Raw genomic sequence first — 20884 nt, 5'->3', positions numbered from 1 at the left:
GAGAAGTCAAGGCAGGTGGATCACCTGAGTTCAGGAGTTTGAGACCAGCCTGGCAAACCTGGTGAAACCCTGTCTCTACTAAAAATACAAAAATTAGCCAGGCCTGTAATCCCAACCACCTAGGAGGCTGCCCGGGCTCCTGCGCCCTGCCAAATGGCAGCTCTTGTGGCAAAGGGTGAGGGATGACCCTGTCCTAACCATTCTGTCCTAGGTATTGGAATAAGCCCCTCTCCTCCACACAAACCTAGGACCTACTACTGGTGCCTGGAGCCCAGATGGCAATCCTAGATGCTGCCAGCAGGAGAAGAACTTGGTCTCAAGGGCAGGTCAGGGAGAGGATTCAGAGATGCCCCAGAAATCCCTGCCCCTTCTCTCAACTGAGGGCCGTTATCACATTTTAGAGAACCAGATTATCTCAGGATTAGAAAGTCTCCGATAAACAATGACAACAAAAAGAGTTTCTGCTTTTTGAATGATTATATATACCAGGCACTGTGCTTGTATGATCTTAATTTCACCTTACAATGACCCTGTGAACAGCAAGTTAGCATTGTCCCATTTACAGAAGAGGAAACTAAAATCCAGAAAGAGGCCAGGCCTGGTGGCTCACGCCTGTAATCCCAGCAATTTGGGAGGCCAGAGTGGTGGATCACTTGAGGTCAGGAGTTTGAGACCAGCCTGGCCAACATGGTGAAATCCCGTGTCTGCTAAAAATAGACACATTAACCAGGCATGGTGGCAGGTGCCTGTAATCCCAGCTACTCTAGAGGCTGAGGCAGGAGAATCACTTGAACCCGGAAGGTGGAGGTTGCAGTCAGTCAAGATCATGCCATTGCACTCCAGGCTGGGCAACAGAGCGAGACTCCGTCTCAAAAAATAATAATAAAGTAAAATAATGTAAAATATTGAGAAAGAGAAAGTCTCCTAAGGGCTCAAGATATGAAAGAGAGAGCTAGGTATCAATTCAAGCCTGTATGACACCATGGTCCCAAATTTTACTTTGTCCTAAAGGTCCTGTAGCCCTGTCTCTGTTTTTATAGGTTGGGAAAAAGGATCAGAGAAGGACAAAAAATTGCCCAAAGGCACGTGATGACTAAGTGTTTGAGCTGGTATTTGATGTCTGTCTTCTCTGCCTTGGACACTCAGAATTTATGGAGTCTGAACAACCTCTTAAAAAGACTCATTTCCTTATGTATAAAATGGGAATATGGCCCTTGTTTAGAGGGGTCCTTGGGAGGATGTCATAGAACAGCATGTGCAGGTCAAGCACGGTGACTCACATCTGTAACCCCAGCACTTTGGGAGGCCGAGGCGGGCAGACCACCCGAGGCTAGGAGTTCAGGACCAGCCTGGCCAACAGGGTGAAACCCTGTCTCTACTAAAAACACAAAAAATCCTACCTGGGTGTGGTGGCGCACGCCTGTATTCCCAGCTACTCAGGAGGCTGAGGCAGGAAAATAGCTTGTACCTGGGGGGCAGAGGTTGCAGTGAGCCAAGATCATGCCACTGCACTACAGCCTGGGTGACAGAGAGAGACTCTGTCTCAAAAAAAAAAAAAAAAAAAAAAAAAAAGGCATGTGCAGAGTTCCGGCACATTGTATCATGAAATGTCTGTTTATCGGTGATGATCACCCACTCTCAAGCAGCAAGATCACCGGGGGCTGCTTGCCCTGTGTCTTGGTTTGGAAGGTTCCAAAAATCTTGCTCTCCTAGTTTCATCCAGCCTCTGAAGAAAAAAAATCTTGACACTGCATTGCGTACATGCTGGAGGAGGCTAGACATGACTGAGCTGTCTATGTTCAGGGCCTGTGATTCTGAGCTCAGAAAATCTCCTAGGACCAGCCTTAGTATTGATTCTAAGGTAAGACTTATTTATTTTTATTTTTATTTTTTTGAGACAGAGTGCCACTCTGTCACCCAGGCTGGAGTGCAGTGGTGCAATCTTGACTCACTGCAACCTGTACCCCCTGGGTTCCAGCGATTCTCCTGCCTCAGCTTCCCTAGTAGCTGGGGCTAAAGGTGTGCACCACTGTGCCTGGCTAATTTTTGTATTTTTAGTAGAGACGGGTTTCACCATGTTGGCCAGGCTAGTCTTGAACTCCTGACCTCAGATGATCTTGCCTCAGCCTCCCAAAGTGCTGGGATTACAGGTGTGAGCCACCATGCCTCACCTGGTAAGGCTTATTTAGGATGGCACCACAGTATAGGGCATAATTTCTCAACCTTAGCACTATTGACATTTGGAGCTGGAAAAGTCTTTGTTTCGGGGGTGTGGGAGAGATGTAGGATGTTTAATGTCATTCCTAGGCTTTACCCACTAGATGACAGTAGCACTCCACATTCACAGTGATGAAAACCAAAGATAGCTCCAGACATTGCCAAATACCACCTGGGAGACAAAGCTGCTCCAAATTAAGAACCACTAGTGTGGGAGAAAGAATGTTAGGTTCTGGTCAGACAGACCTGAGAAAGCCTGTGTCACTTACCAGCTGTGTAACAGTGGAACAATTATCTGTCTCTCCAGCCCTTGGTTTCATCAACTGTAAAATCCTATACTAACTGCTACCAGTTATTGAATGCTTTCATTGGTACAGTGATGAGCTCTTTGCATGGATAATCTCATTTGATTGTCAATAACAGAATCATGGGGCCAGGCATGGTGGCTCACACTTGTAATCCCAGCACTTTGGGAGGCCGAGGCAGGAGGATGACTTGAGGCCAGGATTTCGAGACTAGCCTGGCCAACATGGTGAAACCCCATCTCTCCTAAAAGTACAAAAATTAGCTGGGTGTGCTGGTGGGTGCTTGTAATCCCAGCTACTCGGGAGGCTTAAGCAGGAGAATCATTTGAATCCGGCAGGTGGAGGTTTCAGTGAACCGAGATCATGCCACTGTACTCCAGCCTAAGCAACAGAGGAAGACTCCACCTCAAAAAACAAACAAAAAGCCCCCCCCCAAACCCCCCAGAATCCTGTAAAGACACTGACCAGTGGAAATAGAGAGGAAGATGAGGAGGGAGCGGTCCATATCAGGTATCTTCTCTGTACCTTGCATGAAAGCAGGTGACCTCACATACATTTCTGTGCTGTCGCTGGCTGTGTGATCTTGGGCAAATCACATTTCCCCCTGGGGTTCAGTTTCCTCATCTGTGAAAATAATACCAACTGGGGAATTCTGGAAAGATGGAGGCAATAATGCCTAGCATAGATTTGAATCTCCCCAAACCCCCAAACAAAAATAGAAAAAAATTCATAAACACGTTTACCACAGAACTAAGTGACAAGGCATCTTCATGAATTCCAAAACACAAGTGGGGACAAATCACCAACAGCTACAAGGCCTGCATGTCACTGGCATCTCTGTGCAGTGGAAACAGAAGGGAAGCAGCAAGGTGTCTGACGGGCCTGAGACACGGAGAGTGCTAAAATTGCAACATGTATTCACGTGTTGTTGGGAAAACAGTGGCTGAAACTGGAAAGCGTTTTGCCAACTCCAGTAGTGGGCAAGTGTAAGATGTTTGCCACACAACCTAAGGTTTAAAGGAGTTTTTAATCCCTGTGAATTATTGAGTCATTTTAACCAGTAATTATGGCATCTTTCCATTATATCAGCCCCTGTATCCTTGAAAACGAAAGATTCCAAGTGTGGAAGAAAGGAACTACAGATGTAATACAGAATAGGTTCCATAAACATCCTATACAACTCTATTTACATTGGATATATCAATGTGAACTTGAGACTACTTTTAAAGGAAATGTATATGTGTGTATTCATATATACAATACCTAGTTCTACCTACTAAAAAAGACTTAAACCATGGTCATCTTGTAGCAATGAGCATATCTTGCACCCAGATAATAGTTTTGATTAATAAAAACAAAAAGAGTTCTTGAAGAAATTACTCATTCCAGATCTGCAGCAGGAGATATACAAAATGAGCCTGAAATATCTTGTCATGTCAGTTAACAAGGAAGCTATCAAAGGCTACCAGGGTCACACCAAAAGGACTTAGAAGCCAGCCTGCAGATGAAACAATGTTAGCTGCAACAAAGATAATACTTGCAGTTGATTGAAACTCATCAAATATGTTTAAAACCCTGGGTTCATAATGATATCCAGCAAATCAATCACCTTCTGACGATGGCATGGAAATAAATTGTATTCTTGAAAACTAGGTAAATAAAGAATCTAGTCATTCTCCTGCCTTTCCTAAATGAACTGTAGCACTGGGAAACCAAATAATAGATAAAGGGAAGAAGCTTCCTATAAAATTACTACAGCTAATACATGAAAACAAAATGATGCAATATTGCCATTTTGTTATTTACAGTGAATGAATGTATCTAGCCATTGTACACAATGGCAGCTAACATCAAAAAAGGAACAAACTCCAGCCTTGTAGGAGCTGCTTGGAAAGGAGTCCAGCACCAGCTATAATCATGCCAAAAAGATGGACCCTGAGTCTGATCCAGCTGCTAATTTGCAGGCAATGCAGAGGTCAGAGGGCCGTGTTATATTGTACTATGAGGATGCAATTGACAAAATTCAGACTTTGAGAAACTACACGTAAAACAGCCTGAATTCAACAGATAAACTTCAAGGAAGAGAAAAGGATGGAAAGGAGAACCTGTAGACTATTTTTAAAAAGAGGCTTTTGGATTAATAAAAGAGGCTTTTGGCTGGGCACTGTGGCTCACACCAGTAGTTCCAGCACTTTTGGAGACCTAAATGGGAGGATCTTTTGAGGCCAGGAGTTCAAGACCAGCCTTGGCAACATGGTAAAACCCTGTCTCTACAAAAAAATACAAAAGTTAGCCAGGTGTGGTGGCACATGCCTGTAGTCCTGGCTACTCTGGAGGCTGAGGTAAGAGGATCACCTGAGCCTGGGGTGTTCAAGGCTGCAGTAAGCCAAGATTGCACCGGTGCGCTCCCTCCTGCAAGACAGAGTGAGACCTTGTCTCCTAAAAAACAAAAGAAAACACACACACACACACACACACACACACACACACACAAAAGAGGCTTTTAAAAAGTGGACATGGCTGGGTGTGGTGGCTCACGCCTGTAATCCCAGCACTTTGGGAGGCCAAGGCAGGTGGATCACCTGAGGTCAGGAGTTCAAGACCAGCCTGGCCAATGTGGTGAAACCCCATCTCCACTAAAATATAAAAATTAGCCGGGCATGATGGTGGGTGCCTGTAATCCCAGCTACTGGGGAGGCTGAGACGGGAGAATCTCTTGAACCCGGGAGACGGTGGTTGCAGTGAGCCGAGATCGTGTCACCGCCTGGGCAGTTGAATGAGACTCCATGTCAACAAAAAATAAATAAATAAAAATAAAAAGTGGACACAACTAAACAATAACATCTAGGGATGCACACTCAGATGAGTAAGTCATGAAGAAACGCAAGGAAGTAATTAATAGTCGGATTAGTGATTATTTTGGGGGGAGGGGCTGTGATTGGTATGGAGTACCTGGTGAGGTGGGGAGGGGAACCCTGAGGTGGCTGAAAAAATTCTGTTTCTTGACCTGGGTGGTGGTTACAGGGTGTTTGCCTTAATATAACTCACTAAGCTACAATTTTTTTTTTTTTTTTTTTTTTTTTGAGATAGGGTCTCACTTTGTTGCCCGGGGTGGAGTACAGCAGTGTTATCTCAGCTCACTGTAGCCTTAGACCTCCCCAGACTCAAGTAATCCTCCTACTTCAGCCTCCTGAGTAACCGGGGCTACAGGTACATGCCACCATGCCCGGCTAATTTATGTATTTTTCATAGAGATGGGGTTTCAGGTTTTGCCATGTTGCCCAGGTTGATCTCAAACTCTTGGGCTCAAGCAATCTACTCACCTCTGCTTCTCAAAGTGCTGGGATTACAGGTGTGAGCCACTGCATCTGGCTGCTACAAATTTAATTTGTGTGGTTTTCTGCATCTGTTTTGCTCTATAATATAAAGGTTTTAAAAAATGAAGACAGCAATACCTACTTCACAGTATGTGTGTGTGCATATGAGTGTATACATGTACATATACATGTATCTAAATGTATGGCTTCTGTTAGCACCAGGTAGATAGGTAGGTGCTCACTAAATATGACTTCCAGGTGAATTTTGTTCAAAACACTGACCTGTGTGATTTCAGCACCGTTACCGACATTGCTAACTTGTGTGGCTAATTAAAAATAGTTCATGCTTCCCAACTGGGGCCGAGACTGGAAAAAGTAAAATAAAAAATCGGTAACGGTTATTAGGTAATACTATGTGACAGGCACTGTTTCCAGTGCAACTAATCTAATTGAATCCTCATAACTGTATTATGGTTATTCCCATTTTACAGAGAAGAAAACTGAGGCTTAGAGAGATTCCCTGTGGCCACACAGGAGGTTGGCAAGGCAGCCTGTTTTGTTTTGTATTGTCTTGTTTTGAGGCAGCGTCTCACTCTGTGGCCCAGGTTGGAGCGCAGTGGCACAGTCTTGGCTCACTGCAACCTCTGCCTCCTGGGTTCAGGCGATTCTCCTGCCTCAGCCTCCTGATTAGCTAGGATTACAGGCGCATGCCATCACGCCCAGCTAATTTTATTTGTATTTTGAGTAGAGATGGGGTTTTATTGGCCAGGTTGGTCTCAAACTCCTGGCCTCAAGTGATCCACCCGCCTTGACCTCGCAAAGTGCTAGGATTACAGGCATGAGCCACCACACCTGACTAGCAGGTTTGGAACCCAGGCAGTCTGGCTCTCAGCTCTGCCCTCTTATCCACTGTACCATATATACCATACTGTTTTTCACTTGGTGTCTAGTGCCCTGTTTGCAATAATAGCTCCCCCTTTTGGAGTGCCTGCTAATGTGTGTGCCATCCTTTGACATTCACTACCTGAATCTCACATCAACCCTGGAAGGTGAAGGTACTTGTTAGTCTGCATTTGGTGGATAGGAAAACTAGAACTCAGAGAGCTGAAAAACTTGCTCAAAGTAACAGAGTAAACAAATGGCAGTAGGTGGTGGGGGAGGAGTTTGAATCGGGGACGGGGAGGGTTCATACTCTGACCCTTGGGATTCTAAAGAACAAAATGTCCTATACTCTTAAACAGATGCTCATCTGATGGGTCTGACCCAGTTTGAGGTCATGGGTTGCCCAACCAGTGGTCCGGAGCCTGGCTTGGCTTGAGAAGTGTCCAGATGCGGGCTGGGGGAAGTCAGAGGCTTGGCAAACACCAGACATGTTTGACCCCAATCAGAGGGTCGTGCAAAGCTTGTGACCCCTGGGCCTGGGGTTCCCTAAGGGGCAAGAGACTCCTTTTTCTCAGTGTGCCAGCCTTGTGCTCACAAGCCGCCCAATCAGGTCCTAGAATGGAGCTGGCCACCTCTTGGGACGGGGTAAAGAGATGCCCGTGGGTTGGCTGTGCGGATTTCCCAGAAGTGGGAAGAACCTGGCTGTGTTTTTGTGGTCACACACTGATTTCCCAACCTGAGTCAGCATGGCTGCTTGGAGGTACAGCATGTCCTCTCTGTTCCCAGGGGCCCTGGATCCCAGCCTGGCTGAAGCATTTCCAAAAACAGGGCCTGGAATAGTGAGAGAAATGGAAGGGGTGGAGGTCCCACATCCCCTCCATCAGTACCAGCCACCCACCATTGTATTAATAACACCTAGCATGGACTGAGTTCTTACCAGGTGCCAGGTCCCGTGCTAAGCATGTCATATGTATTCACTTAACCTTACAGAGATGCGATGGAGTAGAGGCTCTTCCATTTGACAAAGGAGTAAACAGACTCAGAGAAGCCACATCACTTCTAAATGGTCCCACGGAGATGGAATTTGCAGGTCTGTGATTGTGGAATCCTGGAGTGTCAGCTCCGCAAATTCACTACTTCACTCAGCCCTCACAACAAACCCCGAGTAAGGTGTTGTCACCCCAGTAAGGATATGAAAAAACGGAAGCTCGGGGTGGTGGACGTGACTTGTAAGATGTTTCTTTTTTTTTTTTTGAGACGGAGTCTCACGCTGTTGCCCAGGCTGGAGTGCAGTGGCGCGATCTCGGCTCACTGCAAGCTCCGCCTCCCGGGTTCCCGCCATTCTCCTGCCTCAGCCTCCTGAGTAGCTGGGACTACAGGCGCCCGCCACCGCGCCCGGCTAATTTTTTGTATTTTTAGTAGAGACGGGGTTTCACTGTGGTCTCGATCTCCTGACCTTGTGATCCGCCTGCCTCGGCCTCCCAAAGTGCTGGGATTACAGGCTTGAGCCACCGCGCCCGGCCGTAAGATGTTTCTAGAAAGCTCTGCTGTGACAACCAGTAACTGTTTTTTAAGAGCCCCAGTCAAAACCCATAGCTGCTAAAATTTGGCCGTGACTACCCAAAACCCCTACATTTATTATTACCCCTATATCCCCCACATTCTCCTAGGGTGGGAAGAGGAGGCAAAGAGTTCTTTGGTGGCCATCTCCTCGGAAGAGTGGAATGGGGTCATGAGGGCTCTTTCATGAGAGGGGCTACTATTTGTAGAGATTAATGTGTGGCCATTATGAGCGGGCCCAGTGGTCTCATGTGGGCATGGGCATCTAGAGGCTGAGAGAAACAGGCTGCCTGGCTGAATCGGTGCAGGAGCCACAGTGTGGGTGTGCTAAGGTCAGCCACATTCCCAGGACTTTCAGGGCACAGGCTGCTGGCTGGTGTGTTTCCCATGGACCAGCATTGGCAGAGAGCACCTACAAGGGGTCCTCTTGGGTCCTGTCCCCTAGAGCCTCCTGGAGGGGCAGAGGTGTGGCAGCAGCAAGAAGCTTGAGTTGGATGTTGAGTTCCTAAGGGCTGATGAATGACTTGCAAGGGACCCCTATGAGGAGAGGTGCATCCGCCAAGGTCAAGAGTGAGAGGGCCCCTGTGACAGTGGCCGTCTCCATGGAGCCCACGACAGAAAGGGGCAGCTTGAAGCCAGCCAGGATGGTTGCAGCTCAAGGGAGACCCTTTCTCCCCCCTTGCTATCTCCAACACCCCCCACTGTACCCCACGTGTAGATGAGGGAAGGAGAGATAGAGAAGGAGCCACCCACACCACCTCCCTGCAGCAGGCCTGAGAGCGAGGGGAGAAGGTTTAAGCCCTAAATCAAATTGGGAATTTTGGTTAGAAGCTTCACTGGACATTCTCATTTCTAAATTGAGTATATTTGTGACCTAAAGTGACCATAGAATTACCTGTTTCCTCAGAACGAGCAGAAGAGTAAGGGGGAGATTTCATTCAGTGGCAGGGAAAATGTTTCTCCACCAAATACATCTTAGAAGGGACACTGGGAGATAAAAATGAAGGTGTGCTTTGATTATGTCACAGGCCAGGTTTCTTCAACATTCTGCTCTCAGTGAGAAGGAGGATTCTCCAAAACAAGTCTAGGAAGTGAATGTTCCAGAATGTTCTAGAACTTGCTTCATTAGGCAGGCAAGAAGCATGCCTCTGGGAACCTCTTGAGCCCTTCATGGGCTAGCACACCAATACCATCCCCCCAGAAGCTTCAGTTGTTGGCTTCTAATGGCTTACTATTTCCATTTCTACTGAGAACTGCCATCTCAGGAATCACCTCACCCTGGAGTTTATTCCTCTCACCCACAGGGTGGCTGGCAGCCAACAGCTGACTCGTACAGAGGTACACAAAGCCAGCCTTTTTGCTAGACTTTACCTGAGACCACATCTTTGCTTGTTTCCCTCCCTGTCTTGCTTCCCTTCATCCCTTACAGGTTATTTCCTTTATAAATCACACAGTACCTAATCTTTGCCTCAGGCTCTGTGTCTGAGGAGCTGAAGATGATTCTGGGCATCAGGACGTGGTTTTGTGACTGGGCTATTTCACTAGCTCTGAGCTAGGTAATCCATTAGTGAAACTTCTAGATCCTAAATCAAACTACGCAGATTCAATTCACAGTACCATTACTTCACTGCTGTGTGACCTTGGCCAATGACTGGTTACTACATCCCAGTTTTCTCATCTGTGATACAGAAGGCAAAGACTGACCCACCTCACAGGGCTTTGCAAGGATTCAACATACAAAAGTACCGAGGATAGTGCCTGGCACAGTCGATGGTGCTATTGTTATTCCTCCAGGCTAACAGCACTGACTAAGTGCAAAGGAAGTGGCTTTTTGCCGTCTAGTTGAGGATGCTGTATCCTGGGGTAAGTGGCCAGATCACAGGACAGCTGTGGTTCAATTGTAATAAAATAATCTCCCTTGGCTGGGCGTGGTGGCTCACACCTGTAATCCAGCACTTTGGGAGGTCGAAGCAGGTGGATCACCTGACGTCGGCAGTTCGAAACCAGCGTGGCTAACATGGTGAAACCTAGTCTCCGCTAAAAATACAAAAATTAGCCAGGCGTGGTGGTGTGTGCCTGTAATCCCAGCTACTCGAGAGGCTGAGGCAGGAGAATCACTTGAACCTGGGAGGCAGAGGTTGCAGTGAGCTGACATTGTAACACTGCACGAGACTCCATCTCAAAACCAACAACAACAACAACAACAACAACCCACCCCTTATGGAACCCTTACTATGTCCCAGTCCCTGTTCTACGTGCTGCATATGTGCTTATGTGCTAGTTCACTCTGTCTTCACTATCTTTCAAAGCTGATATAATTATCTCCTTTTTTTTTTTTTTGAGACGGATTCTTGCTCTGTCGCCAGGCTGGAGTACAGTGGCACGATGTTGGCTCACTGCAACCTCCGCCTCCCGGGTTCATGCTATTCTCCTGCTTCAGCCTCCTGAGTAGCTGGGACTACAGGTGTGCGCCACCATGCCCAGCTAATTTTTGTATTTTTAGTAGAGATGGGGTTTCACCATGTTGTCCAGGCTGGTCTCGAACTCCTGACCTCAAGTGATCTGCCTGCCTCGGCCTCCTAAAGTGCTGGGATTACAGGCATGAGCCACCGCACCTGACCAATTATCTCCATTTTACACATGAAAAAACTGAGGCCCAGAGAGTCTAAAAAACGAGCTATTAGATCCACAGGTTAAAAAAAAATGAGTGCATCTAAAATGATTACAGTTTAAAAAGCCAGGCCGGGAAGTAGTTTGCAGTTTCTTAAAAAGTTAAACATACGCTTATGTGACGAGCAGTTGTATTCCTGGGTAATGAAAGCATTTGTCCACTCAAAGACACGTACATGAATGTTCATAGCAGTTTTATTTGTAATAGTCAAAAACTGGAGGAAACAATAACATGCCCAGGGACGTGGATAAAGAAACTGTGGCATCTGTATTTTTCTTTGTTGTTTGTTGGAGACAAAGGGGAGTGCAGTGGTGCAATCACAGCTCACTGCAGCTCGACTTCAGGGCTCAAGTGATTCTCCCACCTCAACCTCCTGAGTAGCTGAGACTATAGACAGGCACACAGCACCATGCCTGGCTAATTTTTTGGTGTTTAGTAGCGACAGGGTTTCGCTATGTGGCCCAGGCTGGTCTCAAACTCCTGGGCTCAAGTGATCTGCTTGTCTCAGCCTCCCAAAGTGTTGGGATTACAGGTGTGAGCCACCGTGCTTCACCTGTGAGAGCTATTAGGTTGGTGCAAAAGTAATTGCAGTTTTGCCATTAAAAGTAATGGCAAAATGGCCGGGCATGGTGGCTCATGCCTGTAATCCCAGCACTTTGAGAGGCCGAGGCAGCGGATTTCTTGAGGCCAGGAGTTCAAGACCAGCCTGGCCAACATGGTGAAACCCTGTCTCTACTAAAAATACAAAAATTAGCCGAGCATGGTGGTGCATGCCTGTAGTCCCAGCTACTCAGGAGGCTGAGGCAGAAGAATCGCTTGAACCTGGATGCAGAGGTTGCAGTGAGCTGAGATTGCACCATTGCACTCCAGCATGGGCAACAGAGCAAGAGCCTGTCTCAAAAAAAAAAAAAAAAGTAACAGTCAAAACCACAATTACTTTTGCACCAATCTGATATATGTGCATCTACATCTCAATCCTACTTAGCAATAAAAAAAGACAAATTATTGATATGTGCAATAGCATGGATAAATGACAAAATAATTATGCTGAATGAGAGAAGTCAGACAGAAAGAGTACATATTGGCCAGGTGCAGCGGCTCATGCCTATAATCCCAGCACTTTGGGAGGCCAAGGTGGGTGGATTATCTGAGCTCAGGAGTTCGAGACCAGCCTGACCAACATGGTGAAACCTCGTCTCTACTAAAAACACACACACACACAGAAGAAAATTATCCAGGTATGGTAGCACACGCCTGTGATGCCAGCTACTAGTGAGGCTGAGGCAGGAGAATTGCTTGAACACCCGCAGGGGCAGAGGTTTCAGTGAGCCAAGTTTTCGCCACTGCACTCCCAGCCTGGGCAACAGAGAGAGGGTCTGTATACAAAAAAAAAAAATTAATAAAGAGTACATATAGCATGATTTCATTTCTATAAAATCCCAGAAAATGTAAAGCCATCTATAGTGAAAGAAAGCAACCTATAGTGATGATGGTTACCTGGAAATGGGGTGGTGGGATGAATAGGGGATGACTTATAAACCAGCATGAGGGAGCTTTTGGAAGCAATTGAAACACTTGGCATCTTGATTGTGGTGATGGTTCCTTGGGTATGTACATATGTTGAAACTCATCAAATGATTCAATTTCAGTATGTATTGAACATCAATTATATCTCAACAATGCTGTTTATTTTGTATTTTTATTTTTATTTTTGAGACTGAGTCTCGCTTTGTCACCCAGGCTGAAATGCAGTGGCATGTTCTTGGCTCACTGCAACCTCCACCTTCTGGGTTTAAACGATTCTCCTGTCTCAGCCTCCCGAGTAGCTGGGATTACGGGCGTGCACCACCACGCCCAGCTAATTTTTGTATTTTTAGTGGAGATGGGGTTTCACTATGTTGGCCAGTCTGGTCTCGAACTCCTGACCTCAGGTGATCCACCTGCCTTGGCCTCCCAAAGTGTTGGAATTATAGGCGCAAACCACTGTAGGTCTGGTGATAATGCTGATTTTTTTTTTTTTTTTTTAAACTAGAGTGGAACAATGAGGATTTGAATCCACGTATGTCTCACTGGACATATGCTCAGGAACTGGTAAGTTATAAAAAGACCTCCTTTATCGGCTGGAGACATAGAATTAGTCCAAATGGTGTCACCTCCAGGAAACCTTACTGTCATTTCCATAGAGGACAATGGCCTGGGCGCACACCACCCTCCTGCCTGTCTTCAGCCTTTGTCAGTGGATCCTTTCCCCACTTGGAAGACTCCCCTTGCATCCTCCTCCATGTTGTCCTCCAAATGTGCTGGCCGAGAGCCCAGCGCCTGAATCAGAGGGACCTGGGTTTGAATCCCACCTCTGCCATTAAACACCAGCTGTCTGACCTCAACTGTGTTCCTTTGCTTCTCTGGGCTTCAGATTCTCCATCTGAATAATAATAGAAGCTACCTTGGGATTGCCTCAAGGATCAAATGCGAGAGAGTTCACCTTAAACAATGAGTGGAGGGCCTGGTGTGTAATAAAGCACTCAATAAATGTTAACTATTATTGATCTTCACCTGGGCAGTGGCTGCTGACTGTTTAAGTTTCTCAGCCTTTGAATCAGGTACTTCCGACCCAGCTCTATTTATTGACATGGAAAGATGCCCAAAGTGTACTGCTGAAGGGAAAAAAAGCAGGCTACAAAAGAATATATTCCTCCCAGGTCATTTTAAAGATCAAAGCTAACCATGGACCTCTAGCGCCTAGTAGGGTACCTGGGACACAGGAAGCCGTCACTGAAAGCTAGCTGTGACTATAGAATATAATACCATAGTAATACAAAAGCATTTTTGTAGTCCGTCTGATGCCACCTTCAAATATTATGTGAGCTCCTGTGAAACGAGATGATATTTGCAATGTGCTTGCATCAAAGGGAGGTAGCTGCGTATTCCCTTCTGCCTTCTTTCTGACACGTTTCAGAGAGTGATCATGGGCAGGGCTTGAGTTGACCTTGGGACCCATTGATCTGATGTGAATTTTGCTACTTTTTTTTTTTTTTTTTTTTTTTTGAGAGACCGGCGAGTGCAGTGGCTGTTCACAGGCACGATCCCAGCACTGATCAGCGCGGGAGATTTGACCTGCTCTGTTTCCAGCCTGGGCCAGTTCACCTCTCCTTAGGCAACCTGGTGTTTCTTTGCTCCCAGGAGGTCATGTTTTGGTCCTTTTTTGTGTGGCACTGGAGTGAAAGAAAAGAAAAGCATTGCCCTTTGGCGTTGAGACTACAAACTTGGGTTTAGGGTGCTCTTTGTAATAACTGAGGTACTATAACACATTAAACACTCGGGGGCGCTCCAATCTGTTGGCAATAGAAATAAATACAAAAAGCCGTGATAATAACGATGCTATATGAATACTGCTGTTACATTTAACAATGCCGTTTACATTAAACACTGAGCTCTTACTATGAAAGCCTAAAATAGAGCAAGAGAGTCACAAACTTTATCACCTTTTAACCTTGCAAACATCTCATTAGAGAATATTATCAAAGATTTTCTAATAGGGCATATCACTCTGTGGGATTTTAAAAATTTGTGTATTACATATATACATATACATACATATATACATATATATACATATACATACATATATACATATATATACATATACATATATATACACATATATACATATATATATATATACATATACACATACACATAATTTTTTTTGAGACAGGGTCTCCCTCTGTCGCCCAGGCTGGAGTGTAGTGGCACAATCGCAGCTCACAGTAGCCTAGATCTCCTGGGCTCAAGCGATCCTCCTGCCTCAGCCTTCCAAGAAGCTGGGATTACAGGTGTGCACAACTATACCTGGCTAATTTTTTAATTTTTCTGTAGAGACAGGGTCTTGCCATGTTGCCCAAGCTGGTCTTTGACCTCCTGAAGTACTAGGATTATAGACGTGAGCCACTGCAACTGGCCTAAAAATATATTTTTTTAATGGAGTTGTAATTCACAAGTGTTGTAAAAGGTAAAAACATTAAGTGTACAGCTTGGTGAATTGTTACATGTGTATACACACAGGTAACCTCCATCCGGATCAAGATGTGAAGCTTTTCTAATATCCTTTCTACTCACTCCTACTCCCACCCAAGGCAACCATGCTCCTAATTCTATTACCATTTATTCGTTTTGCTTATTTCTGAACTTCACGTAAATGGAATCATACATATGCAAACTTTAGGGTTGCCATAAAAATCCAGGATGTCATTTTTCTTTTTTTTGAGATGGAGTCTTGCCCTGTCACCCAGACTGGAGTGCAATGACACAATCTCAGCTCACTGCAATCTCCATCTCCCGGGTTCAAGCAATTCTCCTGTCTCAGCCTCCTGAGTTGCTGGGATTAGAGGTGTGTGCCACCACGCCTGGCTAATTTTTTTTTTTTTTTTGTATGTTTAGTAGAGACATGGTTTCACCATGTTGGCCAGGCTGGTCTCAAACTCCTCACCTCATGATCCGCCCACCTTGGCCTCCCAAAGTGCTGGGATTACAGGCATGAGCCACTGCACCTGGCCTCAATGTGCTCTTCTTAATCACTGTATAGTCGTCGTCTTCTCCTCCTCCTCCTCCTCCTCCTCTTCCTCCTCCTCCTCCTTCTTCTCCTTCTCCTTCTCCTTCTCCTTCTTCATCTTCTTCTTCTTCTTTTAGAGATAGGGTCTTGCTATATTGCCCAAGCTAGTCTCAAACTCTTGAGCTCAACTAATCCACCCGCCTCAACCTTCCAAAGTGTTGGAATTACAGATATGAGCCGTAGTTCCCAGCCCATGAGCCACTCAATTGCTGTATAATGTTCTATTGTACAAATGTACCACCATGTATTTATTCCTCCTACTGTCGGTGGCCAAGGGTGGGTTATCTTAGAAAAGCAGTGTAGAGGGGTGGTAAGTGGGTACACTGTGGTATCAGAGGCCTGGGGAATTTGTCTCTTAGCTCCACCTTTTACTTGTGACCTTAGCCAAGTTACTTAATCTCCTTGTGCCTCAGCTAATTCAACATTAATATGGACTAAGAATAGTACCTCAAATGCTGTTGTATGGTTTAAAGGAGATATTCCATATAAACTACTTCAAATTGGTCCCAGCACAGAGTTAACTCAGTACATGTTATCTATGTCATACCCGTTAAACCTAGAAGACTGAAGTTCAGAGGCTTGACAAGCCTTGCTCAAAGTCACACACCCAGTATGTAACAGATTCCTCTGTCATGGAGATTGACTAAATTAGAGTCATTCATTCAACACTTTTTTGTGCATTTATTATGTGCCAAGCACTCTTTTAGGACCGAAAACAGCCAGAAAGTTTCTATCAATATGAAATGTACATTCTTTTTATTTGTTTGAGATAGAGTCTCACTCTGTTGCCCAGGCTGCAGTGCAGTGGCGTAATCTTGGCTCACTGCAACCTCTACTTCCCGGGCTCAAGCGATCCTCCCAACTCAGCCTCCCAAGTAGTTGGGACTACAGCTACATGTTGCAACACCTTAGCGAGGTCTCACTAAGTTGCCCAGGCTGGTCTCAAATGCCTGTGCTCACATGATCCTTCTGCCTCGGCCTCCCGAAGTGCTGGGATTACAGGTGTGAGCCACTATCTCCAGCCTAAATCAAATTCTTACTTATAGAAAGAAGCTTATAGACATGGCAAGGTGCCTGGAATATCTTGTTTAGTGTGTATATGTTTATGTGTGTATATATATGTATATATATGTGTGTGTGTGTGTGTGATATAAATCAGGTCCTAAGACCATAAGCAGGTGTGGTATGTCTGCATGTAGCACCGTCTGGGGATACACTGAACAACCCTTTAAGTAGCACTTATTCTGTGCTGGGTGCTGTGCTAAGCACTCCACAAATGGTTAGCTTGTCCATGCTCCTAACATTTAATACACTATATCTGACAGGTGCTGCCATTATACAGTTTTGCAAGTAAAGAAACAGGCAGAGGAGAGGCTACACTGTAGCATGGTTAGGTTACAAGCCAGCACATGGTCCCGGGCACTTTGGTCTGAGTCTGTGCTCTTGACCGCTTAGCTCTGCTACCTCTGCTAAGAGTGTTTTTCTCTGGGTAGTAAAATTTCCACGTTTTGAACTTAGTTATTTGTACTTCTCTTTATTGGTTGAGCTTTTGTGATAAGTAGGTTCCGTTTTCATTAAAAAAAAATTACTAAGTTCTAATATGGATTTTTTTATGTCTTTAAGAATTAACTGTGAACGCCTGCAGGGAAGGCTAGAATCCTAAGAGGGAGTCATTTTGCCAAAGGGACAAGCCACTCCGGTCTTTTTTTGTGGCAGTGAGACTACTGTCCTTGGTGTTGAGGACCCAGGGACCAGCCCTGACTTCCTCCCACCCTAGGACACCCTGTGATCCTGGGCAAGTCCCTGGTGTCCCTGTCACTACCTTCCACCAGCGAGGTACCTGGCATGGAGTAGCCCTTAATAAATATCCGTTGGATAGAGGAAGAATGAACCGCTGTCTCTTCTGGGCCTTGCTCCACCTCCTCCACCACCAAAATCTGCTCCCTGCCTATCCTTGGGGCCTTGAGAATTAACAAATGAATAAAGTCACTGTAAAGTGCCCATTATTTACAAGTTTTTACATTTATTTATTTATTTATTTATTTTGAGACAGAGTCTCACTCTGTGGCCCAGGCTGGAGTGCAATGGCACGATCTTGGTTCACTTCAATCTCCGCCTCCCAAGTTCAAGCAATTCTCCTGCCTCAGCCTCCTGAGTAGCTGGGATTACAGGCGCCCACCACCATGCCCAGCTAATTTTTGTATTTTTAGTAGAGACAGGGTTTCACCATGTCGGCCAGGCTGGTCTTGAACCCTTGACCTCAAGCGATCTGCTCACCTTGGCCTCCCAAAGTGCTGGGATTACAGGTGTGAGCCACCACACCCAGCCTTGTTTGCAGGTTTTTAGAAAGGCAAACAGCAAGTGACATCCGACCCAACCAGATGGATAATGAATGGTGGCCCGTCAAGCTAGGAGAGTGTCCTTCCAAATGTCCCTGAAAACACTGTGCAGGCCACTTCGGAGACAGGCCCAGGCCTCCCTGCGGCAAGGGCTGCTGGGAGTTTCCTGCCTGTGACCACCCCCACCTCGTGACCCGGCTCCTATCACCCCAGCCTTAGAAAGGCTGGGCCGCGGGGCCATAAATGCCTGTTATCATCAGTCTGTATCTCTAGAGCCGGGCTGTTTACCAGCAGCCCTGCAATTATTTTTATTACATACAAGTCCTATAATTAATTTTTATCACTGTTTTCTCACAGCCACCTTGCAAGGAGGGCTAGTTTTGCTCTCTTTTGGTTTGCAGTTGGGGGAACTGGAACCCAGGCCTTGAAGGGGTTTCATGGAATTTCCTGGCTTTGCCCAAAGTTCTAGAAAGGGTCAGAGTTTGAATTCATAAACAGTGCTGGTCCGAGCAGAGAGTTAGCAGCAAGGCGGGGTGGGTGGTGGAGAACAGCCATTCAGAATAGACGAAAGTCCTGAGATTTGGCTGCTTCCTAGCTGTGTGACCTTAGGCAAGTCACTCAAACTCTCTGTGCCTTAGTTCCTTTTTTGTTTGTTTGTTTGAGATGGAGTTTCGCTCTTGTTGCCCAGGCTGGAGTGCAATGGTTCGATCTCAGCTCACTGCAACCTCCGCCTCCCGGGTTCAAGCGATTCTCCTGCCTCAGCTTCCCCAGTAGCCGGGATTACAGGCATGAGCCACCATGCCCGGCTAATTTTGTATTTTTAGTAGAAACAGGGTTTCTCCATGTTTGTTAGGCTGGTCTGTAACTCCCGACCTCAGGTGATCCACCCACCTCAGCCTCCCAAAGTGCTGGGATTACAGGTGTGAGCTACAAGCCTGGCTCCCCCCTACCCCCCCTTTTTTTTTAAGAGACAGAGTCTTGCTCTGTTGCCCAGGCTGAAGTGCAATGGCCTGATCATAGCTCACTGCAGCCTTGAGCTCCTGGGCTGAAATGTTACTCTTGCCTCAACCTCCTGAGCAGCTAGGACTACAGACGGGCATCACTGAGCCCAGCTAATTCGAAAAATATTTTTTGGTAGAGATGGGGATTTTACTATGTTGCCCAGGCTGGTCTTGAACCACTGGCCACAGGCAGTCCTCCTATCTCAGCCTCTCAAAATTCTGGGATTAACAGGCGTGAGCCACTGTGCCTGGCTGTGCCTTAGGAAGGAATAACAGTACTCAACTCATCCGTTAGTACAGATGGGTGCTCAGTAACTGAGGTTCTATTGACTCTTGAGTTGGAACCTGGATTCATCTAGGACCTGTCCCACTGGATGACTTGGTCATGCCCCTTGCCATCCCTGAGCCTCAGATGCCTCATCTGTAAAATGGACATCATCTTGCCTGCTGCACCCTCTGATCTCTCATCTCTAGTCCCATCGGTCTTCGTCACATCTTCCAACCACCCCCAGCTTTGCCTTGTTAATTCCCAATTATCCACTCAGATATTCTTCCTTCCCTCCCTCCCTTCTTCTCTTCTCTCATGTAATAAATATTTTGTGACCACCTGCTATGTGGCAGGTGATGGATAAGACAGGCAAAATCATTGTCTTCATGAAGGGGAGATAGACAATAAACTAAAAAAAGAAAAAAAGGGCCGGGCACAGTGTCTCACATCTGTAATCCCAGCACTTTGGGAGGCCGAGGCAGGCAGATCACCCAAGGTCAGGAGTTCAAGACCAGCCTGGCCAACATGGTGAAACCCTGTCTCTACTAAAAATTCAAAAAATAGACAGGCATGGTGGTGGGCGCCTGTTGTACCAGCTACTTGGGAGGCTGAGGCAGGAGAATCGCTTGAACCCAGGAGGCAGAGGTTGCACTGAGCCGAGATCTCGCCACTGCGCTCCAGCCTGAGTGACAGAGCAAGATACCGTCTCAAAAAAAAAAAAAAAAAAAAAGGAAAAAAGAAAACCCCAAATAAACAAGAGAATTGCAGACTGCAATCGGCATTTCCTAAGGGGAAGTTATAGCACCCTAAGAGGAAGTAACTGGGAAGGTTATTTCCTAGAAAGGCCTCTCCAAGGAGACACTTTTGTTTTTCATTGTTTTTTTTTTTTTTGAAACGGGGTTTGGCTCTGTTGTCCAGGCTGGAGTGCAGTGGGGAGCCCAGCCCTGACAATTGTATTCTTATCACCAGTTCAGCAAAGGGTCGTCAGATGCTTCCCGTACTTGGAATGGATTATTTCCTCATTTGTTTTCCCTTCTATCCAAACACAATCCTGCTTTGTCCAGAAAAATATTTCCAAATGGTAATGGTTTCTGTGTATGTGTTTCAAAAAATTTTACATCAAATTTGAAGTATAATACACATATGGCTGGGCATGATGGCTAATGCCGTAATCCCAACACTTTGGGATGCCGAGTCGGGAGGATCACTTGAGCCCAGGAGTTGGAAGCTAGCCTAGGCAACATAGTAAGACCCCCCTGCCTCTACAAATAATAATAATAAATTAGCCAGGCATGGTGACACATGCCTGTATGTAGTCCCAGCTACTCGGGAGACTGAGGTGGGAGGATTGCCTGAGCCTCACGAGATGGAGGCTGCAGTGAGCTGTGATGGTGCCACTGTACTCCAGCCTGGGTGACAAAGACCTCAACTCAAAAGAAAACAAAAACCAAAAAACAGACATCAAAAAATGCACAAAACTCAAGTGTGCAGCTCAACGAATCATTGCAAACAGAACCCCCATGCCACCGGGACCCAGATGAAGAAATGGAACCCGGCCAGGCTCCCAGAAGTCTTCCCTTTGCCCCTCACAGTCACTCACTAGCACCCTCTCCAGGGTAACCACAAGCCTGACTCCTGACACCAGAGATGAATCTTGTCTGTTGTTAAATGTTAAAGAAACGGAATAACACAGGATGTAGTCTTTTGTGTCTGGC

General features: G+C 46.1%; 1 long non-coding RNA gene across 1 annotated transcript in view; it reads left to right on the top strand.

Moving 5' to 3' along the window:
* The window catches only part of LOC102134906 (uncharacterized), a 35767-nt gene extending 22659 nt beyond the window's left edge, over positions 1-13108 (top strand). The window contains exons 2-3 of the long non-coding RNA XR_012419428.1: positions 7712-7811; positions 12985-13108. This is a non-coding gene — a long non-coding RNA (uncharacterized lncRNA). The remainder of the gene's footprint in view (positions 1-7711; positions 7812-12984) is intronic.
* Positions 13109-20884: the final 7776 nt, after the last annotated feature.

This window comes from Macaca fascicularis, chromosome 10 (genome assembly GCF_037993035.2).
Source record: "Macaca fascicularis isolate 582-1 chromosome 10, T2T-MFA8v1.1".
Classification (NCBI taxonomy): Eukaryota; Metazoa; Chordata; class Mammalia; order Primates; family Cercopithecidae; genus Macaca; species Macaca fascicularis.
The sequence above is the reverse complement of the archived record's forward strand: the minus strand, read 5'-3'. Positions and strand labels throughout refer to the sequence as shown.